Source organism: Leuciscus leuciscus (genome assembly GCF_965113295.1).
Source record: "Leuciscus leuciscus genome assembly, chromosome: 4".
Classification (NCBI taxonomy): Eukaryota; Metazoa; Chordata; class Actinopteri; order Cypriniformes; family Leuciscidae; genus Leuciscus; species Leuciscus leuciscus.
The window spans coordinates 51,537,410-51,563,589 of NC_138728.1; the positions used below are offsets into that span (position 1 = coordinate 51,537,410).

A 26,180-nucleotide genomic window follows, 5' to 3' on the forward strand; every position below is an offset into this window, starting at 1 on the left:
AATCCTCCCGCTGCTCCGCGATCGCTGTCAGCACCCTGTCATCACGTATACCGTTAGATAGCTCTCTCTCTCCTTTGCAATGCTGTTGGATCCAAATATGGTCATTTCCTGTCTATCAGCAACCAAGCATGAAAGTAAAACAGGTGATTTAACTCGAAATGCGCAATCTCATTGGCTGATGCCAACTTCTGACAACGTGATTCGTTCAGAATCGTCACGTGACGCGCTCTGACATTTCCGTGGTAGTTGAAAATGTCTAAAGATATGCGTGTAAAATTCTCTCAGAGAAGCCGAAAACAGTTGTCATTAGCTAGAAGACACAAGGGATTACTAACGAAGAAAAGATGATGAAATGCCATCACATAGTGCATGGGTCTTCACTATTTTTTTCATGAGAGCCGCACTGATAGGACAAAGTCAGTAGGAGATCACGTCGTCCTTTCAGTTTCGGTTCTCAATCGAACCAAGTGTTTACATGTTCTCTCGATAAACCACCTCTTTCAATCCGATCGAAATTATTTGTAATAGAGCTGACACTTTGAGTTTGTAATGGGTTATGTTATAGCCCTACTTATTTTGAATGTTTTTAAGAAATATCTGTAGTGACTGGCAGCATGATATCGCCATATTTTTTACAGCCATGCGAGCCACAAATTAAAGCTTGGCAAGCCGCATGAGGCTCGCGAGCCGCGCAATGAGTAACCCCGACATAGTGCGTCGATGCGTTACGAACAAGCTGTAACATTTTGAACACATCTAAATGTAAGTCAAAAAGACACATTACATTTCAAAGCACTTAAAACCCACGAGCCAAAACCTGAAAACAGTCCCCTCAGTCAGCTGATGGTGAAGCTAACCAACCAGGCTCCCTTCAGCACTGGTTCAAAACAACTCAACAGAACAAAACTAATTATGAATCATTCAAAATATCAATATTTAGAACATTGGAGAAAGCAAATAAAGTAGACTAAATTGTTATTTGACAGAATATCTGCACACTGTCAGAGAAGAAGAGACGGATCCTGACTAAATAAAGGCTCAGTGACCACCAACTGGGTCAGACAGAGATGCACTTCCTCCTCCACTGGGAAAAAAAATATCTTCACTAAGTGATTTACACCTTGGACAAATAGCCAAAAGAATAAAACTTCCCAAAGTTAGCACCAGAAAAGAAGCTGGAAGTTCTCCTAGGAGAGGGTACAGCAGCTCCACTGACAGCTAAATATGTGTCTGCCTGAGGGACTGTGATATACCGGTATTTAGTTTTTCCATTCCACCTGTGTGATGGACTGTTGATGTGTTGTTTTGGATGTTATGATCAGTGATGGATGAAGCATTAATGAGTTTTGGATGTTAAACATTGTGATACATGGATTTTACTTGGACATAAAGCATATTTTGTCTGTAATTCATGGCTTTCAATAGAAATTAGTGGAATTTTGCCATAAAAATCTTTAAAGGTCTCAAAATGATTTTTTTTCTCACACTCCTAGTGACGATTTTCCACACACCTACATACACCAAACTTTACAGTCGTATTCCTAACTATATTATGAAGGTTTGTCCAGAGGGATTTGTTGATATATCATTCTTGGCCTGATTTATATGACATTTTATGACAAAAAATAGGGCGGAAATAAATTTTTTAAGGCTATTGGCAGTATTTTCTGATTTACAGGGTAGCAAAAGGGGATATTCATAATCCCCTCTGATAATGTCTTTTCATTGAATACATCAACAAAATGCAAAAATAATTTTGAACCTTGTTTTTTTTCAATGGTCAGATTCGTCACTTCAAAATATATGCAAATTAACACATTTAATTAGATATAGCCTCATTAGCATTTAAAAATAAAATTACAGAAACCTTGCAATGCATTTTTTTCTCCTATTCATGTGAGTAATCAACTGGTAAAGTTTGATGGTGATATCTGTAAGTCAGGGTTCTTGCAGGTTTCAGCAAGTCAAATTTAAGACCTTTTTAAGACATTTTAAGACCATAAAGTTTGAAATTTAAGACCTACACGACGCATTGCCAAAAAAAAATTCAAATCAAAGAATTCATTTTATTTCAATGAATTAAGTAATTGAAAAAACATTAATTTAATTTACAGATAAAACAATCACATTAGTAACCTTCCACACCCAACAACGTGTGTCAGAATCAGAAATAGATATATATATTTTTTTATAGAAAATTGTACTATGCATATTATACTGTAAAAAACACATAATTAGTTGATTTTAGTTGATCATAGTTGATCATAACTAGAGATGAAATGGCATGAACATTTCATTTCAATGATTATAGTGACAAAAATTACCACGGTTATCACAGAATCCTGTTCAAAAAGTACTAATACTACACAATGTCGAAAACCAGCAAATAACAAATAAAATTAGCATCAATATGCACTTTTTGTTTACATAAACATTAAAATAACACCATTAAAAATGATAGCCAGATTTTAAAAGTGTCTTGCAACATGTTATATACTAACATGTACAAGTTCAAATAAAGTTTAGACAAAAAAGTGTTTTTATAAAAAGATAAACCTCACATATTTCAGACTTTAAATCATTTTTTCGGATTTTCCCGTGGCGTCTGTCGTTGCTATGCAACCAAGCACTGCGCTCTCCACAATGACAAAGAAGTTTTAGTGGCTAATGGATTTCCACCGGCGAGAAACGCTTGCTGTAGCTCTGCTTCAAGATTTATTTACGGAGAAGAGAAAAACACCCGTAGTGTTTGGGTGCACCCGCATCCTTCCAGTTGAGTGAGCTTTCAATGTTGTTACGGAAAGGGGCGATGCTGATTGGTTGGTTCTTGTCACATGACCTGCGGTGCGTTTGCGGCATTCTGAAGAGTTGAGATTTTTTTTATCTCGCTGCGCCTGGAAAAAAACGATTGCGTCGCTTCAATTATGAGCGCGCGCGCCTACATTTGAACGAACTTGAGCGCGCAAAAGATGCGATATGTGAACGGCCTGTTGGCGAGACCTTTTTTAGACCTGACTAAATTTAATTTAAGACCACGGATGAAAATCTGGCCGTTTTTAAGACATTTTAAGGCCTTAAATTTAAAGTTAAGAATTTTAGACTTTTTAAGACTTTTTAAGACCCCGCGGGAACCCTGGTAAGTTAACAATTTGACCCTATTCACCTGTAGTGTCTCGCCTTAAAGGAGAACTCCGGTCAATTTAAAAAAAATTTTTTAAATTTGGAGTGCTGTCAGTACAGAGAACAATGACAAAAATCGGTGTTGCCTACACCGTGTTATCCTCTTTTTAAAATTTGCACCCTGTTGACTTAAGGCGAGACACGGCAGGCAAAAACATCGTTTTTTTTTTACTGGTCAATTTTGAGATTTTGGGATATTTGTCTTCAATAACATGTCTTCTTTCAGACTTGTGGTGAAAAAAAGTCCGAAATACACATTTAGGTCTTTATTTTACTACACTTTTCTGTTCGCGTCTGTAGATTTCTCATAAATTCAACAAAAGTTTGCGTTCTTAATCCTCCCGCTGCTCCGCGATCTCTGTCTTCTTCCTGTCATCACACGCACACGCCGGAAATCTCTCTCTCTCCTTTACAATGCTGTCGGATCCAAATATGGTAATTTCCTTTTTATCAGCAACCAATCGTGAAAGTAAAAGGGCTGAATGCGCAATCTCATTGGCTGATGATAAATCTTTAAAGTCCCTGTAAAGGCAATTCAAAAAAAAAATTCTAAACACATTATAAATGTTAGAAATGTATTGCTAAAACATATTACAAAGACTGTGAACTGTGAAGTGCTGAATTGTGGAGTTAGACCGTTAAACAGTTTTTCACCATTGCTGTGTTCCGGATTTTTTGGGCGGGGCTAAAACGGGGGCTCGATGACGCACCGGAGCCCCTGAGATCCTGGACACGCCCCTACTTGATGACGCACTGGAGCCCCTGACGCTGGCCCCTCCCCTAAATAGAGCACAATCACATCAGTTTACCGATCGCGAGTTACTGTCAGTACTATTAGTTACTACAGCCTACAGTTTGCTAGCTAGCTATGCATTCGTCACGGAAATGCGTACTACCTGGATGCGATCACGTACAAAACAGATCGGTGTCCTTATTAAAATTATCAAAAAGAGGTGGATTAATTTAGTGAAGAGCCGCCTTGATGGAGAGCTGAGGATCACCGCCAAAACCTGCCTCTGTAGTGATCATTTTACACGGGATAGTTTTATAAACTTTCGTCGGAGACAACTGGGATTCACTGATAGTCCGCTGTTACTGGTGAATGGGGCTGAGCCGACTATCTCTCGCCTCGGCCTTCATCCTCCCGTCGCGCCGACAACTGGTGCTATCGTCGGCAGTCCGTGCCCACCAATGAGTGTAAGTTGCCTTGTGTTGTGTGCTTATGTTATAATTATAGTAGGTAGTCCAGGCTCGAACATGTATGGCTTTGTAAAAACAATTAAGCTGCTAGGAGCATCCATTCCGGCTGTAGCGGTGACAGACAGTTGAGTGAGGCGACGGCAGCTTTCCCGCGAGTGGGCGTGGTTTCAGCGCAGCCAGTGGACACGCCCCCAGCGTTTGAGAGCAGAGACAACTGCTAATTTTTTCAAGATTTTGATAGCTTATTTTATGTACTTGCCGGCTTTTTTTATCATTCAAATTTGGCTGGGTGGCTAATAACTAGTGGTGGGCCGTTAACGGCGTTATCGTGCTGCGTTAACGCGAGACTCTTATCGGGCGATAAAAAAAATATCGCCGTTAATCTATTCTCCAAGTTGGGTTGGGAGATGGCTCTATACTACACAAGCTATGATGACGCAATCTACCCGCGGCCGCGAGGTACACCCGGCTGCAACGCATCATATTCGTCGTCATCTTAAGTAAACACGGCTGAAAGTGAAAGCTGGTGAAAAAGATCGGTGCAACATCCATTATTTGGACTTGGTTCTGATTTAAGCCGTCCGACGAGCAGCAGCAAACTATATACAGAGTGTGTGGGGTAACAGTTCGGTAGGTTAACACACGACTAATCCGTTCTACCATCTCAAATTCAAAACGAAACACAGGGCTTGAATTTCGGCGCGGGATTGCGGGTATTGCGCATAATTTTATTCATTCCCGCAGGTCTCCCACTTATAATGCGGGAAATTCCCACATTGATTCCCTTTAGCATGTAGGTTGTATTAGTAAATGAATCCACACAGATTATAAAATCAAATTTTAAAACTGTCTGCGAGACGCAATTTCTCAAACAGCTTGAGTGATTCTGCGGTGCCGCGTCTTCTATCTCTCGTCTCTCAAAATGGGTTGAACAGCACAAGGCAATCGTTAAGCGCTGCAGGAGGCGATAATACACTCTCGCGTCTCGGGAGTCGGGATAGACGGAATTGTCACTTGCATAATCGGGCCAGCATTGCATCATGAGTAACTAAAGTTTACCATTTGCACGTCTTTTTAAGTCTTACCAGTTTAAGCATTCACGCGATGTTAAACATCTCTTGTCTGAGAGATGTTTTTTTCTCTCTGCACACATACATAGAGTAAAGCCGCCTCACACACAGCTCGCGGGTAACAAAAGTTATTTTTCGTGGATTATATCGCTTTAACAGTCAAAAACATGCGAAAATGATGTCAATTTCGGTCTTGGTGAGTATCCTCTAAACACAGTCGGTTATAAATAAGCATAAATCGCACGTGACGGTATAATGAACACAGGATCCGTGCATTAGCTCTTAAAGGGACAGCAGCCATATGTGTCTGTCTGTCATTAATTTTGGTTGTCAAAACAACAAAACATAGCTTTCATTTTAAGTAATCAGGATTAATAGCCTATGTATTTAATTTAGTCAGGACTAAAATACTACCCAGTGTTATTTTTCATTTGATTACTTTATTCAGTCTCTGTAGTATTTCTGAATACTAGTGTTAGACCTAAGCAAAAACTTTTCTCTTTATTTCTCTTTATTGGGATCTCTATTCTATTGTATTTATTTGTGCTACTTTTTTCAATTTAATTCAAATATTGAGGAATCAAGCTTCCTTGTGTTGTGTAAATTCTTAAGAACAAAATTACCCCATTGTAAAAATGCAATGAGTGAGCATACATTTAGGCGAGATACATGTAATAAAAAAAATAAAAAGTCTAAACTCCCCCCTCAAATTAAAAATTCCCCCCCATAAGAATCACCTAAGGGGGGATTTCCCCCCCATTTTCCAAAACGAAATTCAGGCCCTGAAACATATCACTGAATACCAGCGCGCGCGTATTATTCCCAATATATCTTAGTGGTGTAGCACATAATCTCTGTCTGCGCCCGATTTTAAGAATCGTTGTTGTGTTTCTTTTTAACTGAAAAGACATCAGTTAGACAATATTCTAATTTTAAATTTGGGGTTTCATAAGCTCCAAGCCATAATAAACATTAGACCTACTTAAGTCTCTGCAGCTAGCGTACTTAAATTTTATTTATCTGCAAAATTATGTTGTATACTTACAGTTTTGCACAATATATGTTCTCAAAACTACATACACCCTTTAAAAACAAAAAAAACAAAAAAAAAAACATTTAGCAGTTGTTTAGCAGGGTCTGTGTAACCTGTTCTGAAATGGTTTTATTATAATATATATCGTTATCGCAAGAGGCTGCAATGTATATCACAATATAGATTTTAGGCCATATCGCCCATCCCTAATTGATAGCCTATAGTAGTTGATAATAACATAGGCCTACCTAATGTTGCCTACGGACGGTAACAGTAGTAACCTTTTACAGTCTATGAGTAGAACAGCTTTCTCAAGCAGTTTGTGATGCATTTTGGAAACAGGAGATGAGCCCCTGGTCTAATGCGCCACCTGGCTTGAGAAACCCGTTCTCAAACACTTACTTTTATAGTCATTATTTGGGTAGCACACATATTCTGAATGCCTTCGGCAGAATTCAAATGAGCCATTTTAATCTAGATTAATCTAGATTAATTTCAAAATTAATCTAGATTAATCTAGATTAAAAAAATTAATCTATGCCCACCTCTACTAATAACACATTTTTCTGTGGTGTGACAAACTCAGAACACATACTTAATTTTGACTTTACAGGGACTTTAAAGCCCGTTTGCTCAAAATGACCTTTCTCTCATACTCCAAGTACGAAATCTCCACTTCAGTAGCACCGATATACACCAAACTCTCCAGTCTTGTACCTAGTTATATTATGAAGACATTTACAGAGGGATTTGTAAATATATTATTCCTAGTCTGATTTATATAACATTTTATTCCAAAAAACATGGCGAAAATCATTTTTTTAAGGCTATTGACAGTATATTCTGATTTACAGGATAACAAAAGTAGATATCCATAAATCCCTCTGTAATTTTTTTCCCATCTAATATGTGAACACAATGAAAAAATAATTTTTAACCTGGCTTTATCCAATACTCAGATTTCGTTTTTTAAAATATATACAAAATAGCACATATTTAATTAGATATTGCCTAATTTGCATATTTAAACATTAAATTATAGAAAACTTGTAATACATTTTTTTCTCATCTTAATGTAGGTAATCAACTGGGAAAGTTTCATGGTGATATCTGCTAGTTAAAATTTTTACCCTATTCACCTGTAGTGTCTCGCCTTAAATGGGGCAAGTTTTAAACCTGCTTTTAGCCTCTTAACATCCTTGATGTGTCATTACAAGTGCCCAGCCATGTGAGTGATTCCTTCAGAGTGAACACGGTGAATCTGACTGCAGTAGAAGTGACAGATATGAATAAAAGTGATAGTAGTCGATTGTCGAACTCATACGATCCAGTATTTCAAAATATTTCACGCGCGTGAACTCGACAATAGACTACTGTGGACTTTGACCGAAAACAGGAAGTAAATACAGGTATGTTCGCTGGCTGAATTAAAGGGATAGTTCACTTTGAAATAAATTTTTGGTATGTTTTAGCTTACCTCAAGGGCATCCAAGCTGTAGGTGTCTTTTTTTCCGCAGTAGTTTCAATTTTGATATTTTTAGGTCAAACCGTTCTTGTCTGTCAGTCATATAATGCAGGTCTATGGTCACTTGTCTCAAAGAGCATGCACAGAGTCCAAATTAAAACAATTCCCCGTCGTCCAAATTAAACAATTCCCCATCGTAAGTACACATTGATGGCCTAAGACACGAAACGAGCGGTTTGTGTGAGAAAACGAACAGTATTTATATCGTTTTTACCACTTATACACAGCCATGTCCGAGTGATCTGATCTGACGTGTACGCAGACTGGTGCATAGATATATACACTAGATGTCGCCTTAAAGACATTCGTTCCAATGAACTGCCGTAGACAAGGCGACATCTAGTGTGTATATATCTATGCACCAGTCTGCGTACACGTCAGATCAGATCACTTGGACATGGCTGTGTATAAGTAGTAAAAACGATATAAATACTGTTCGTTTTCTCACACAAACCGCTCGTTTCGTGTCTTAGGCCATCAATGTGTACTTACGATGGGGAATTGTTTAATTTGGACGACGGGGAATTGTTTTAATTTGGACTCTGTGCATGCTCTTTGAGACAGTGACCTACATTATATGACTGACAGACAAGAACGGTTTGACCTAAAAATATCAAAATTGAAACTACTGCGGAAAAAAAGACACCTACATCTTGGATGCCCTTGAGGTAAGCTAAAACATACCAAAAATTTATTTCAAAGTGAACTATCCCTTTAACATCACTTTTATTCATATCTGTCACATCTACTGCAGTCAGATTCACCGTGTTCACTCTGAAGGAATCACACTGAAGAGGATAACACGGTGTAGGCAACACCGATTTTTGTCGTTGTTCTCTGTACTGACAGCCCTCCAAATTTACAAAAATATTAGCTCAATGTTAAAATTGACCGGAGTTCTGCTTTAAGAGAGCTAGTTTATCGAATTTAGTGAGCACCAAGGCCCTGGGTTTGGCATAAAGCATTTTCACCCATAGAGAGAATGATTCTCCAAGGTTAAACTCCTGGAGCACTGAAATAATATAATTCCATTAAATTTGGTCGAAGGCTTTTTTAGCGTTCAGAGATAAGATGGCGACATTCGAGAGAGAATCATGTTTTGAGTATAAATTATTCATTAAACGTCTCACATTAAAGAAGGAAAAGCGCCCTGGGATGAAGCTGGTCTGATCCGGATGAATAATTTTTGTTATATATTTATTTAATCTGTTAGCAAGGATCTTAGTGAAAATTTTAAGATGCGAATTCAAGAGGGCTATGGGGTGATACGATCCTGGATCCGTCTTTACCTTTTTAAGAATTAAAGAAATGTTGGCGTTGTACATTGATTGTGGGAATTCTTGGTTGTCAATAGAATGATTGAATAATCTCAGCATCAGGGGAGCAAGTTTCTGAGAATATTTCTTATAAAATAAAAATCCAAAGCCGTCAGGTCCGGGGGCCTTACTGCTTGGGAAAGATGTGATGGCTTTGCATATTTCTTCTAATGTTATGTCTGCGTTAATGACGTCTTGTTCTGCATCATCTAATTTGGGGAGATGTAATGATTGGAGGAAGTGGGAAAGGGTTGTAGAGGCAATGGAAGTCCGGGATTCATACAAAGCTTCATAAAATTCCTTGAAACATTCATTGATGTCTCTGGGATTCGTCGCTAGGGTTCTATATTGTTTCCTAATTTGATTAATAGCTCTATTAGCTTGAATGCTTGTAGAGGGAAGTGAATAACAGAAGGGCTGTTGTGTTAAACGTGTATGTGCATTATAAACCAAAAATATTGTGATGGTTAGAGGAGGCAGAGTGCAAAGAAAAGATAAAAAAGTCGAACTGCCTGGAGAAAAAAGGTTTTTACTTTTTCATCCAGTAAATGGATGCATAACATTTGATGTCTAGAGAACTTAAATTTAGATGATAAGAATTGCAGAAACAAGCAGCTAAAAGGCTGTCTGTGCGACTTGGAGATTGAGATATGAGCAATATGATATTTTGGTTTATGTAAAACAGTAGTGGGATTGCGACAATAATGATAATATGTGTTGTATCTGCAGACTAACCATTTGATAGATGAAAAGAAATATAGTAAAAAAAATCTATATTATGAAAATTAAAACAGAAACTTAAAACCTCTTGTTGAACGTTTCCGTGCAGCTTATGAACATGAATGTGCTGCCAATGATAATGATGAATGTATTAAAGGCTCATTCAGTGGGGACTTTAATTATGAAACGGTAGTCATTGTAATATGCTGTTAGTGAGCAGTGTACAGTAGTTCCCTTTCAGTCGAGAACGTCAGACATAGTCGACGTCGACTGAATGGGATCACGCTAGGGAGCCTGTCTTCTTCAAGTACTACTGAACGAGCCAATGCAAATTGGCCTGCGTGAATTTGCATCACACACTCCGCCCCATGGTGCGGGTATAAATACAGAAGTGGATGCACACACTAGTTGCTTTTTGCTTTGGAGCCGATCGTTTTTGATGTCTCTGAAGAGTATTGTTGTATACAATGAGCAAATGTGTCTGAAGAATGTGTGTTCTTCTGGAAAAGACTCTCGCAGTGCTGGTGATTTCTACAGCGCAGTGCAGCGGTGGTTGCAAGCATTTGAGCTCTCAACTGCTGTTTTAACAGCATCAAATTTCTGTGTTTGTTGACGGCTGGTTAGAGGGCGGAAAAATTAGTGCTCCACTGTTTCAGTTCACTGTTCAGTGTTGCCGCGGTCATTCCCCTGTGTGCTCCGGCACTGGTGATGGGTCCCATTTCCTGAAAGAGCAACACGGGTGCGTTTGCGTCTTTTTCAAGATGCTATTCCACCCGTGCGTTTCTGGATGCGATCGTCCCCTGTCCCCCCAAATGGACGGTCACAATGGTTGTATCACGTGTTTGTAGAATGTTCATGTATATAATGTATGTGTATATATGCAGCACGCTGAAGCAGCTTTTGTGGATAGTTTGTGTTCTCATTGCAAGGATATGACTATCGTGGTGTTGAGATCGAGACTTGCCTTCATGTGTGAAGGTGTAGTCACCATTACCACGCCCTGCCACCGTGCCGTGTGGGATGGGTGATCAGAGGATCATAGTGAGGCTTCCCCGCCCGTTAACCAATCCCTGTGGGCCCCTCACTTCTCTATCACATCGCAGCCGGTGGAGCCCCCTGTTGAGCACGCTGGTCCCTCTGTAATGGACTGACCAGCCGTTTCATTCGGGGCCTCTCCAGGGGACAGGATGCCGATTGCAGCATCGGAGAGTGGCTAGGCCCTAGTCAGGAGTGGTGGCAAGTGACCAGCGAAAGACCAGCTTGGTGGCAAGTGATCACTGTGGAGGAGGGTGCTTTGGAGTTGGTCATCCACTCCCTCCCCCCGGATGGAGTGGAGACTCTGTCCCCAGCTGGCCAGCTTTTTGGGACCACTTCGGAGCCGTTTGGGACCACTTCCCCAGTGATCCTTCTTGCACTACAGTGCTAAAATCAGGAAGAAATGGAGCAGGTCTTGCTAGTTGCCCCTTATTGGCCCAACTGACCTCTCCTCTCGACAGCCTTCCTGACTCCTTCCTCTGAGTACATTCTCAGGGATGGGGCACAATGGCACCCACGTCTAGACCTTGGAGAGTTCCAGGTCTGGTTCTAAAAAGAACGAGACGCGGAGGTTCTGGTTACTACCGCAATCATTTTTATGCCATAGAGACCATCACTTCTGTGAGAGCACCCTCTCAAAAAGAGGCTCGCTCCCCCTTAGAATTGGAACCTATTTGTTGAATTGAGTCTTCTCTCCGTGAGGAGAGCCGAATCGTACCTGGAATTCAGGCTGGCTAACTCTCATGACTCCTGAGACCCCGGCCTGGATATGTGCCCAAGGTTCCTACCTCCCCTACGGGACCAGGTGGTGAGCCTGCAATCGCTGCCCCGGAGGAGCCAGACCCTTTTCTCTGTCCGACCGCTTCAGTACGGTTATACGTGATCAGAATGGAAAGCCTAGACCTTAGACTAGCTCTGGCTGTTAGGGAAACCAGCAGAAGGGAAGGCTGTTTCCAAGCAGAGGTTGGCTCACTACAAGTGGTTGCCTTCATCTTGGTGAGAAAGTTTCCCAAGATGCACGTGCCCACCTGAGCGATGAGCTCCTCCTAAGCGAGGGTATCTAGGCGTTGACACAGAGTGCCTCACTGAACAGATGTTAAATAGAGTTGGGGGCTGGGCGACACCTATACACGTTCACTAGAGAACTAGCCTATGTGTCAAACCGTGCCTCCCGTGGGCTCCCTTCACATGAAGCCAGTTTCACTGTAAGCACGGTTCGAAGTGTCGGCTTGCTGCGCCATTCTCCTCCTATGGACTGGATACGTGCGTAATTCTTGCTCCAGTTGAGTTCCCTCTTAAACCGAACCCTATTGAATTCCTCCATACCCTTCGACAACGGACATGGCGGAACGTCCGAAGCCAGGCCTATCACTCGTATGCACTGGTGGAACCTGTGCTAGGCTGGGTCCATATGTTGTGATCCCTACAGCGATCCCATATGTGTATTCTTCCACGGTACGGCTCCCTGCGGATGAGCCCGTGTCTTCCCTCGGCAGAGTCCGCTCTGCCATCACTGTCGGTTGATCTTCCCCCCCGTTATAGGCTGGAGTCATCCCAGTGACATTCCATATGTTGTACTGCCCAGTTTTCCGCCCATTCCATATGTGTATTTTCCACGTTACCTCCCTTCGGGCAGGATATGGTTTCCGCAGCGTCCCTTTCTTGCTTGACAGGGTACGCTTTCCCAGTGGTCCTGTGGAACAGCAGTTGACTTCCCTGGCCTAAGCCTTGCCCTTCTCCGCCTCAGAGCTGCGGGGGGTCAGGAGGCCTTTGTCCAGGCACTGGAAGGTGGCAGCTCTAGTGGCGCTTTCCATAATAAGATCCCATTCAGTCGAACCTGTGCGACCTGTCAGCTGTTGTTGTTGATTCCTGTTTGTTCGTGGTAATTGCTGCAGATGTAATATCATGATGTTAGTCACTGATCTCAAAGTAAGCCAATTTGATTATATTTGTGTTACCATGATCTGAACAGAGTTATGCGTCCGTGACATACGTGCATGCCCGAACATGTCCTGTAGAGATCATTCTGTGTTATTCAGATCGGTAATATTATTTAAAGTGAGATTATTCATTCTTTATGAAGCTGCAGATTAGTGTTATGGGTTATTAATGATGTGATGTTGGTCTGTTAAGACACCAGACGAGTGATTAGCGTCATGTTTGTTTGAATGCTCTTCATATGAGCCACCCATAGACTGTAATAAAAGATGGACGACGCCCCTTTGCTCTCTTCCATTGTTTTTTTTTATTATATATACATATATATTTTTTTTATTAATATAGAGAATTCAAGTACAAACAATTAAGGCATAAATCAACAATCATACATTTGTATTTGTGTTGATAGGTTAAAAAAACAAACAAAAAAAACAACAAAAAAAAAAACAAAAAAAACAAAGGGGTGAGGGTCTTAGTCCAATAACCTAAACAAATCCAAAACGGAAAGAAGTTTTAGGGCATTTCTATCTGTCATCCAATGAAGAGATTTAACAGATAGTTTCAAGTCATTCTTACATCCATTGAATGGGGTTTGATCTTTAAATATTTACATCTGTGGATGAAGTGCTTGCCTAAAACAATCAGATTGTTTATCAAAAAATCTAAGTGTGGTGAGGGGGGCGTGGTTCTGCGAGGTCTGTAACAGGAGAGAGAAAGGAGATGAGCGGTGCGTAAGTAGGTCAAGTGCAAATGACGAACACCTGTGTCTTGTTGCAGTAATTGGCGTGGAGAGACCGGATATAAGCCGCTGTGGAGTGAGAGACGAGAGAGAGGAGAACTGAGGACTCGTACACCGCCAGTCAGTAGAAAGAGTTGTCTGATGTGGAAAGAGAGAGCAGAAAGAGTTTTTGTTTAGTGTTTATTTTGTGCTGTAGTGAACTACAGTGAACGCGCAGTGGGCGCACCTTTTGTTTGTTCTTTTATTTAATAAAATTGTACGAGTCCCAGTCACGCCGACTCGGTCTTCTTTCTTCCAGACTGAACCTTCTTGTAAAAATTCGCATTGAAAGAAAATGTTCTACTCTCTCAATTTCTTTCTTATAAAATCCACATGAATTGTTTTCATGTGGATGAAATTATGCACCTACTATTTGCACCTACTATTGCAAAACGCGTCGGCGCGTTTCTCGACCTCAGAGGGTTAAGGGATAGTTCACCAAAAAAGGAAAATTAGCCCCTGATTTATTCACCCTCAAGCCATCCTAGGTGTATATGACATTTTTCTTTCAGATGAACACAATCAGAGTTATATTAAAAAATGTCCTGGCTCTTCCAAGCTATATAATGGCAGTGAATGGCTAGAGAAAATTTGAAGCCCAAAAAAGTGCACCCATCCATGATAAAAGTGCTCCACTTTTACTCCAGGGGGTTAATAAAGGCCTTCTGAAGTGAAGCCATGTGTTTGTGTAAGGAAAATACCCATATTTATAACTTTATAATCTAAAATAACTAGCTTCAGCCAGACGACCGACCATACGCATCGATTTACGGTGGAAGACTAACCCCTGACTCGACGCACAACGTATATATATTATAGAAGAGGAACTTCAGTTTGTTGCACAGCCCTATTTGTTTAAACCACGAGAGGCATCTAAGCTTACGATACTCCTACATTCTACATCATACATGTGTCACAGGTTACTCTTGTGGCGCAAGTCAATTTGCGTAGTATGCGTACGATCGTCTGACGGAAGCTAGTTATTTTAGATTATAAAGTTATAAATATGGGTATTTTTCAAAAACCCATGGCTTCGCTTCCGAAGGCCTTTATTAACCCACTGGAGCCATGTGGAGTATTTTTTTTATTATCATGAATGGATGCACTTTTTTGGGTTTTAATTTTTTTCCAGCCATTCACTGCCATCATAAAACTTGGAGGAGCCAGGACATTTATATTAATTATGTGTGAGTAAATTATGGGCTAATTTTCATTTTTGGGTGAACTAACCCATTAATGCAATGCTAATCAACATAGCCTGTATTATAGAATTTAATGAAATAATATATTCTCACACATGAAACCACAGAAGTAATTTCAAGTCATTTTGATTTTTGAAGCAAAACATGATATTAAACTCATAAATTGTTGTTTTTGACGGTATGCTAAGCAAACATACTAGCTTTCCCTGTTGTCAAGAGAAAATGTTTTATTACTAATCTTTAAAAGTAAGTCCAGGTAAGATCATTTGAATGTTTTTATTTGAATAATTTCATAATTGAAAGCAAAGAAGGTTAAGGGAAAGGTCTGATAAAAAAGAGAGATGTAGTATGAATAAAAAAGTGCCAGTAAAAAAAAAAAAGAAAAAATTAAGTGGGGTAAGTTATGGTTAACGTTAAATTAAATGCTCTTTTTTTCGTTCTACCGAAAATGTGCTGGGAGCCTACTATTGCTTTTACATGCATCTGATTGACAGACAAATCATGCGATCTTATTTCACTGTTGTTGAGGGTTTTTCAGCTTTGTACAAAGTTTGCTTCGTACATTTAGTTTAACTGTATTGTTAAAGAGGGCGAGCTTTACCTTTCAGTTGAACTGTGTTAATGTTTTCAAGACACTTACATTGTTCATGCTCCGTCCAAGCAATAAGTCCGAGTTTGTTATTTACTTCAACTGCTCAATGCTCTGGTAATATCAGTGGGATGACCCATTTCAGGAGTTGCCACAATTACATTTTAAAATCAGAATATGAGCATAGCTCACTTATATTAAATCAAATATTGAAACGTTAGCAATACGGATTCTAAACACGAGCGCCAGTGATTGAATGTCAAAGCGCGGTTTGAACGCCCCGCCCCCCAGCTGAACTGGAAGTTTTGATTGGTTTTGCACCCGAGTCAGACCTGTCTGTTATTGGATGAAGCGCTTCAGAACTGTCTGTTATTGGCTGAAGCGCAGGGCTGAGGGCTCAGCCTCCACCGCGCGCACATGCAGTCGTTTGAAAAGTGTTTGTGAAATGTAAGCTCGCTCTGTTGCTTCGTCGGCACCTTTGTAAAGTACTCTGTACTTTTGGTGAAAAATAAATCTAGCGAAGTTGAATACTTTATTTTAATTCTACTCAAGTAAAAGTAAAAGTACCACAATTTAATTATACTCAAGAAAGTAGAAAAAATAAAAAAATCTACTCAAGTACTGTAACGAAAGTATTTGTAATTAGTTACTTTCCACCACTGATGAGACACACACACACACATTTACACACACACAATGCTCAATGCTCGATTTTGCTCGATTGCTCCTGTCTGCCTCGCTGCCTGTTGTGAGTGTGTTTGCTCTGTGCTGTAAGCTCCGTCTTAGCCTCGTATTTTCCTTGTTTTGAACCATCATCTACTACAATTTCTAGTTGTTTATACTACTACTAAATACAGCTTACCCAACATCGCTAGCTTCCGTTACTACTAGCACAGCACGCTAGTAATTCGCTAGCCTGTAAACGCGCGCCACCCGTGTGCGCTCAGCTATTTTTATTTATTTATTTTCTCTCGCGCGCTCGCGCCTTTGAGTTCATAAAAGCTCAGGTGAGTAAGAAACACTCAACAAACACGGTGAGTAATGTCTTGTCCTGTTATTATCATGCGTCGCGTCTGAATACGTTGTTGTTTTTGGAGCTCTATCGATTTGATTTATAATTCTTGATTTTTCTCGCTGCCTGCTGTGAGTGTGTTTGCTTCGGTGCTGTAAGCTCCGTCTTAGCCTCGTATTTCCTTGTTTTGAACCATCATTTACTACAATTTCTAGTTGTTTATATTACTACGAAATACAGCTTACCCAACCCTGACATCGCTAGCTTACGTTACTACTAGCACAACACGCTAGTAATTCGCTAGCCTGTAAACACGCCACCCGTGTGCGCTCAGCTATTTTTATTTATTTATTTTCTCTAGCGCCTTTGAGTTCAGAAAAGCTCAGGTGAGTAAGAAACACTCAACAAACACGGTGAGTAATGTCTTGTCCTGTTATTATCATGCGTTGCGTCTGAATGCGTTGTTGTTTTTGGAGCTCTATCGATTTGATTTATAATTCTTGATTTTTCTCTTTAAACTCGCTTACAACGAACATTTTCTACTTTTCCTCACTGAGAAGCACTAATGTTACTGCTCAAACCTCATTGTTACAACGCGGACTGTTGAGCAGACGCGTCTCAAGCCTATTAGTGATCCAACGCTGCATACTCTTAAAGGTTACGTCCGTGGATCACGGCTGAACGCGTCTTCTCCACACTCACTTATAAACAAAAATTTTTTTTTTCGCCTATCGTGCGTCTACTCTACACCCCTACCACTAAAAAACCTAAAAAACCTCATAGTTACAACGCGGACTGTTGAGCAGACGCGTCTCAAGCCTATTAGTGATCCAACGCTGCATACTCTTAAAGGTTACGTCCATGGATCACGGCTGAACGCGTCTTCTCCACACTCACTTACAAACAAACTTATAATATAAATTAGTATTAATATTGATAGCATCACTGGTAGCTTCGTTGCTAACTCACTGTCCATCTGTTAAAATGGCGAATATATCAGATGTAAGTAGTCTACCGCTTGGTGCAGGTGAGGACACATTTGAGCTTCACGCACTGCAGTCTGAGCTGGAAGCTGTTGAGAAACAGATCCACAACCTTTTATTGAGACAGGCCGAGCTGAGAGACCGGTGTTTGGCTCTTGAAACATCACGCGCCGATGCACACAAATCAGTGTTTAACGTTACTAACCCGCTGACTCCGACCGCGTCTACTCCGTGCGTTCCTCAGCATCGGTCGAAATCAGCCATGGTCTCGTTCACTCCGGCTCCAACACGCCACCACGAAGCCTGGGTGGTTCCGCAGCGGAAGACGCGAGTCAGGTTTAGACCAAGACTTTCTCCGACCCTCCCGGTTTTCGAGTTATCGACACAAAACCGCTTCTCCCCTCTACGCGAAACAGAACGCGATGCTGTGATCATCGGCGATTCCATCGTTCGGCATGTACACGCTACGTTAGGTAAAAGTAAGGTGCAAAGTCACTGCTTTCCTGGTGCTCGTGTTTCTGAAATCGCTGCTCGCGTTCCCGAGATCCTGAACGGTGACGAGCGCGTCGGAACTGTGGTCCTGCACGCGGGAGTGAACGACATCAGGCTGCGCCAGACGGAGATTCTGAAGAAAGACTTCAGGAATCTATTCGATACGGTACGCAGCACATCGCCTGAAACAACGATCATTGTGTCAGGACCGCTTCCCACGTACCGACTAGGGCATGAAAAGTTCAGCAGATTATTTGCGCTAAATGAATGGTTAACCCTCTGAGGTCGACAAACGCGCCCACGCGTTTTGCTGGATTTTTTTCAGTTCAGTTCAAAAGAAATTAATTTTGCTCTGTTGACTTTGATATTACAAGCAAGTTTCATACATCAATCGATTCTGTTAAATGTGTATTATTTTTGTGTATACTCACAATAAAAACAAAGTGTTGTGCTTTTTGCCAAATAAAGAAAAATAAACGTGATGCGAGTTCTGCCTTCTCTCTGTCAGTGAAGACCATTCTGAAACGCGTCCGAAAATGAACAATAACTCAACGAATACTGAGTCAAACAGGCATACAGTCACACAGGCATGAAGCTTGAATTCTCTTCTTTAAAATGAGGTAATTTATATAAAAAAAATATATTCTCATCTTGTGAAATCTGTGTTAAAAGAGAGCGATTCCAGTCGAGCTCATTAGAGCTCATTCAAAGGTAATGTGACTCCGCCCACGGAGAGCGCGCGCTATTCAAACGCAAATTACTGAGGCAAACCTGTGAACGCCCCCATATCAGCTCGAGAAAACACAAGTTTAATCATATCATTGTAGCCTACGTGTTTACACCATCTGGCAGCGCTGTGAGGAATAATAATAACGGAAAATCTACCTCAGAGTGCGGGTATTGCAGGAGAGAGGATCCGAATATGTAGTAAGTTTTTTTTCCTTCTCAAGTTAATCGCGTTTCTGTGAATGAATGAACGGCAGCCGCAGAGATGCGCGCTATTTATCACAGCTCGCAAAAAGACAGTTTAAATTTAAATTGCGTCTCTGTGTGAATGAATGATGATGTTTTAGCAAACTGTATTGCTATACTGAGATGAGTAAACTGAAAATTAACATTTATATGCCCTAATATTTCATAAAAACAACGTTACAGTCAGGCGTTTCTGTTTGTGAATGAATGTTTCGGTTTTAGTAAACTGTATTGCTATACTGAGTAAAAATCGACTGAAATGTTGAAATAAAATGTATTTGTATAAGCAACGTATTAAACTGCAAATTAACATTTATATTTCTTATAATAAAAACGAAAGACCTATGTTACAGACATATGAAAGACAACATTTCGTTGATTAGTTTTGGATAGATTATACATTTTTACTGTAAAATATCTGCCAACTCAAATAAGCCAATATTTGTTTGCCAATATTTGCTCATGTTAAATATAGTATGTTTTGTCAAAAATAAAGTAATCAAATAATCAATCAAATCCTTAACTTTGAAATATGTATGATAAAATGTATACTTTAGTTTTTACAAAGAAAGATTACACTTGAATTGTTGTTGTAATTGTAACCTTTTTAATAAAAAAATATATTTACAAGGTAGATGTAAACAAACTATTAAAAGGTAATAAGGTAATAAGCCTTTTCTTTAAATAATTTTTATTGTGTTTTATTAGTGACAAATTTGGGGAGAGGATAAATATTCCAAAACTGAAAATACAGTATGAGAATTAACTGCACAATTACTAGACATGTTTTCCTTGGATATTATAGGCCAAATTGCAAGCACACTATGTGGAAAAATAAAAAATAATTGAGATGCTTCCAACTGTTGCTCTTGCATTCTTGTGGCTCAGTGACTCACCTGAATGAAAGGGTCATTAAGTATGCAGGCCCCATTGTCTCCTAAGGTGTGAACCACTAAATATGCATGATCGTTGACGCCCACTCCGCATATTGCCTTTCCAAACAGAAAGTGCTTTGCAAAATTCAAATCAATGTATTGTGTTATGTGAATGATAAGGGCAGGATGATTTTCACATCATTTTGAAGAAAAAACACTAGGCAATGACATCTATTAGACAAAAGTCTTATTGGCACATATTTAGTATGTGTTTTATGGCCTTATTTCAGAAACTTTAGTTTTTAGTTTTTTCAATAACCACGCATAAACATTATTCTCTCAAAAATGCAGACATGTACATTCTTGTTGCTCACATATTATGGTAGCCCTGTTTGTGCTAAATAGTGTGTAATTTTTTTTTGCCATTAATATGTTTATAAGCAACTGAAAAAAGCACAAATGTCAGGGCATGTCAGAACATCTCAAGGACCCCAAAAACCCCTCAGACCTCAGAGGGTTAATGTCATGGTGCAATGAGCAGAAACTGCTCTTTGTAAATAATTGGAATCTGTTTTGGGAGCGTCCTAGGCTTTTCCGTGCTGATGGCTTACACCCAAGCAGATTCGGAGCGGATCTTCTGTCAGATAACATCTCCAAAATGTTAAATACCCTTTGACTAGTAACCAAAAGTCCAAATCATAGTCTCTGCTGCACCAATTCAACTGATATAAATACTAGTGTAGAACATTGCATAGAAACCGTGTCTATTCCTCGTTTAGTGAGATCAAATAATAAATCTAATGCAGGATCTAGGAAAAATCTAATTGTTATTAAAACAGAAAATGTTGCTATTAGTAAACAAAAACTATTTCTAAAGCTAGGTCTTCTAAACATTAGATCACTCACACCTAAGGCAGTTATTGTAAATGAAATAGTCACAGATAATAGCTTCGATATACTTTGCCTTACTGAAACCTGGCTTAAACCAAATGATTATTTCGGTATTAATGAGTCTACTCCTCCTGGATACTGTTATAAGCATGAGCCACGTCTGATTGGTCGTGGCGGAGGTGTTGCAACCATTTATAAAGATATTCTAAATGTTACCCAGAAAACGGGTTATAAGTTTATTTCATTTGAAGTACTTGTACTAAATGTTACGCTCTTAGATGTTAGAAAAACATCCCTATTATCTCTAGCCTTGGCTACCGTATATAGACCGCCAGGGCCTTACGCTGATTTCCTAAAAGAGTTTGCAGATTTTCTCTCAGACCTATTAGTCAATGTCGATAAAGCACTAATTGTTGGAGATTTTAACATACACGTAGATAATCCAAATGATGCGTTAGGAGCTGCGTTTACAGATTTATTAAATTCATTTGGGGTCAAGCAAAACGTCACCGGACCAACACATCGTCTTAATCATACACTCGATTTAATTATATCACATGGAACCGATCCAACCGATATAGATATCATTCCACAAAGTGATGAAGTCACTGATCACTACATGGTAACTTGCATATTACGTACTGCTGTAATATGTCATGCGGCGTCGCGTTATCAACCAGGCAGAACAATCCTCCCATCCACCATAGATAATTTCTCAAATTGCTTATCTAATCTGTCTCAGCTGCTGCCTGAACCCAAACAAACAGATGAACTAGAAGAACTAACTAGCACTATGAGCACCATTCTCTCTAGAACATTGGATGAGGTTGCACCTATTAAATTAAAAAAGGTCAGAGAGAAAAATAAAGCACCATGGTATAACAATACTACGCATGTTTTAAAGAGAGAAACGCGTATTTTAGAGCGTAAATGGAAACAAACTAATTTAGAGGTCTTTAGAATCGCGTGGAAAGACAGTATGTCACGTTATAAAAAGGCCCTAAAAGCGGCCAGGGCTGAGCACCTCCGCAAACTAATAGAAAACAACCAAAACAATCCAAGGTTTTTATTTAACACCGTGGCTAGACTAACACATAAACAGACGTCACCCGAACAAAATATCCCGTTACAGTTCAGTAGTAATGATTTCATGAACTTCTTCACTGAGAAAATAGAAAGCATCAGAACCACAATTGTAAACGTTCAATCTTCAATCGCGCCTTATAATTCAGCTTCAATTATCACCCCGAAAGAACAATTACAGTGCTTTACAACTATAGAACAAAAAGAGTTAAATAAACTTATCACTTCATCTAAAACAACAACATGTTTATTAGATCCTATACCAACTAAACTACTGAAAGAAGTGTTACCTGTAGTGGAAGATCCTCTCCTCAATATTATTAACTCGTCTTTATCTTTAGGTCATGTTCCAAGAACATTTAAACTGGCAGTTATAAAACCTCTCATTAAGAAACCACAATTAGATCATAATAATCTAGCAAATTATAGACCCATTTCAAATCTTCCATTTATGTCTAAAATATTAGAAAAAGTGGTGTCCGCTCAACTGGGCTCTTTCTTGCAACAAAATGAGATCTATGAAAAGTTTCAGTCTGGATTCAGACCGCATCATAGCACTGAAACTGCGCTCGTTAAAATCACAAATGATTTACTTTTAGCTTCTGACCAAGGCTGTATCTCAATACTAGTTTTACTTGATCTTAGTGCTGCGTTCGATACTATAGATCATACATTACTCTTAGATCGACTACAAAATTATACTGGTGTTCAAGGACAAGCACTAAGCTGGTTCAAATCATACCTATCTGACCGCTACCATTTTGTCTATTTAAATGGAGAAAAATCGATCATAACTCCAGTAAACTATGGAGTGCCGCAGGAATCTGTATTAGGCCCTCTGTTATTTTCAATATATATGATGCCACTTGGAAATATTATAAGGAAACATGGAATTAGTTTCCATTGTTATGCTGATGACACTCAAATATATATTTCATCACGGCCGGATGAAAACGCAAAATTTTCCAAATTGACAGAGTGTGTTAAAGATATAAAAGATTGGATGACCCGTAATTTTCTTTTATTAAATCCAGACAAGACAGAGGTAATACTTATCGGTTCAAAAAACCGCCCACAAAACCTCGCACAATACAACTTTAACATCATAGGATGTCCTGTTACTTTATCCTCTACAGTAAAAGACCTGGGTGTTATACTCGATTGCAACCTGTCTTTTGAAAATCATATTTCATATGTTACAAAAACAGCATTTTTCCACCTTAGAAACATTGCTAAGCTACGTAATATGCTATCAGTTTCTGATGCAGAAAAGTTAGTTCATGCATTCATGACCTCGAGACTGGATTACTGTAATGCTTTACTAGCTGGTTGTCCTGCATCCTCAATAAACAAGCTACAGTTAGTCCAAAATGCCGCCGCTAGAGTTCTTACTAGATCAAGAAAATATGATCATATAACACCGATTTTATCATCACTGCATTGGTTACCTATAAAGTTCCGTATTAATTATAAGGTATTGCTACTGACTTATAAAGCCCTAAACGGCTTAGCTCCAGTCTATTTAACGGATCTTTTATCACCCTATAATCCATCGCGCTCTTTAAGATCACTAAATTCAAGGCTTTTGGTCATACCTAGGATATCCAGAACCACCAAAGGAGGGAGAGCATTCTCACATTTGGCTCCAAAACTCTGGAATAGTCTTCCTGATACTGTTCGTTGCTCAGACTCGCTCTCCCAGTTTAAAACTAGATTAAAGTCGCATCTCTTCAGCCAGGCATTCATATAATCCTACAGTTCAAACTACAATCCGGCCTCTAGCTCATAAATGCCAGAGGAGAACTGGCCCCCGACTGAGCCTGGGTTCTCCCAAGGTTTTTTTTTTTTTTCTCCATTAGGTCACCTGATGGAGTTTTAGGACACCATTAGGTCACTTGATGAAGTTTTTCGGTTCCTTACCACTGTTGCCTTTGGCTTGCTCAGTTGGGGATATTTTGGGGATATTTAATTTAATTTTATCAATCAATAAATTCCTCTTGAAACAAACTTTGTTGTATTATTTTAATTGAATACTGTGAAGCTGCTTTGATACAATCTGTATTGTGAAAAGCGCTATACAAATAAACTTGACTTGACTTGACTTGATGAGATGAAACATCTTGTTTTCATGGGGGTCCTCAGGATCATGTCCAAACAACATAGAACAGCAGAACAACAGAGTAGATACAATCAAATAAAACAAAAAAAATCATAATAATAATAAAATAATAATAAAAAAATAAAATAAAAAAACTTTAGCACACGCACTCACACACATTCACACGCACCATACGGACACGCCCGCACGCACACACACACAAGCTCTCACTATCCCCACCCATCACAGATGGAGTAAAGTAAGCCACAGTGGTTCCCAAACTGTGGTATGTATACCACTTAACACATTTTATTTTATACCCCTTTTAAGTAAAACCTTTTCAATCTAGGACTGCATGAAAGTGCTTTGGAAGTCAAGCATTTTAAGAGGAGTATTTGGTGTGAGATGTTTGAGAACAACTGGTGTAACATATTGCATATAACACAATAATCCCAAATATAACTGACAAAGTTAACATCACTATATATGTACATATACATCTGAAATGCTAGAAACATAGACAAGCATTCTGAAGATGTGTTAACAAAGCAGTTCGGAACAGAGGAAAAGACGTAAGCGAGCGAATGGATGCCGGAAGGCTGTTCCAGTCACGAGGGGCTCTAACACAGAAAGCATATTTCCCAATTTCTCTCTTAACTCTAGGGACAGTAAAGAAGATCTGTTCGATGTGACAAAGGCTATATTGTGAACTGTAAGGCACTAAATATTGCGATAAATAATATGGATATTGAAAGTAAATACATTTAAAAGTGAGCTGAAGCCAATGATATTGTCTTCTGGCTGAGGGTGCAAGCCAGGACAGCTGTTCATACATCACACAATGATGTGTCCTATAGGGGCAGCGAAGGACGAATCGGCACAGGCTGTTGTATACCACATCAAGAGAGTGTAGACAAGTGGCAGTGGTGTTAGCATATATAATATCTGCATAGTCCAGAATAGGTAGCAACAACTGAGAGACTATTCTTCTCCTAACCTGAAAGTTAAAGCAGTCTATCGATTGATATAATGTTTTAAGACGAAAGCTAAGTTTGTTGTTAAGCGCGTGTACATGAGCTTTGAATGAAAGATCAGTTTCTAGCCAAACACCGAGATATTTACATTTTTCGGTTGGCTCTAGAGGAGAAGAATCCAGAAAATGCAGATTAAGATTATTTCTATCTTTCTTCTGGAAAAGCATACAGTAAGATTTTGATTTACAAGAAATCATGGAGCCATGAATTGGGCGTGGCTTTGAGTAAGATGGCTGCAACTGTTTCTCTCTGCTCAAAGGCCTGATGAAATCCATTAAAATCATCAAATTGCACTGACATCCAACAAAAGTCAAGACTGCTTGAAGTACAATGGCCACTACTGCAAAAATAGCAGCTGAAATGGCGGAAATTAAAAATTCCCTGAATTTTATGTCAAGGGAAATAAGTGAAGTGGTGGAACAACAAAGAAAACTGACAGGCCTCATGGAGGAGATCAGGCTACTAAAAACTATTATCCAACAGAAGGAAGAACGTATTGAGCTCCTGGAACAAAGGGTGGATGACTTGGAACAGTATTCCAGAGCTGATGACCTTGTAATCACCGGCCTAGAGACTAGGCATCAAAGTTATGCCCGGGCTACAGGCCCATCTGGTGACCAACAAGGTGAGGATGCACCATCTGTGGAGCTTGAAACCTTGGAGCAACAAGTGGTGCGCTTCATGAAGAGTAAAACCATTCCTCTGGACAGTCAGCAAATTTCAGCATGCCACATTCTTCCAAGTAAGTACAAAAAAACTAAACCTAAAATCATTGTCAAGTTTGCAAGTAGAAAGTACAAGGTGGAAATCCTGAAGGAAGCTAGGAAACTTAAAGGCACCGGAGTGTATTTAAATGAGCACTTGACAAAGAAAAATGCAGCAATTGCTTGGACCAGCCGTACCCTGAAAAAGGAAAACAAAATTCAATCAACTTGGACCAGGAATGGAAAAGTTTTCATCCGGACGAATGGACCTCCTGAACAAGTCAAGGTGATTATGGTGAGAAAAATGAAGGACCTGGATCTGTACAAATGACAATAGTGAGTGCATCATTCTTTTTTTCTGCTGCATTATTGGATCTCTTATAAGGAACTCATGACTCTTTCATTTAAGACTGAAGCCTTTGCAAGTGTTGATTATATAGAACATGATAC

At 39.6% G+C, this 26,180-nt stretch overlaps 3 protein-coding genes across 3 annotated transcripts in view; 1 reads left to right on the top strand and 2 right to left on the bottom strand.

Moving 5' to 3' along the window:
* Nucleotides 1-26,180, bottom strand: part of LOC309496971 (protein NLRC3-like) — a 316,482-nt gene that overhangs the window by 212,823 nt on the left and 77,479 nt on the right. The window lies entirely within an intron of this gene.
* The window catches only part of LOC309496969 (protein NLRC3-like), a 213,465-nt gene that overhangs the window by 29,806 nt on the left and 157,479 nt on the right, over nucleotides 1-26,180 (bottom strand). The window lies entirely within an intron of this gene.
* The window catches only part of LOC309497034 (uncharacterized protein), a 221,368-nt gene continuing 211,492 nt past the window's right edge, over nucleotides 16,305-26,180 (top strand). Inside the window, exon 1 of the mRNA XM_082167294.1 lies at nucleotides 16,305-17,450. The gene's annotated coding sequence lies outside the window, so the exon portion shown is untranslated. The remainder of the gene's footprint in view (nucleotides 17,451-26,180) is intronic.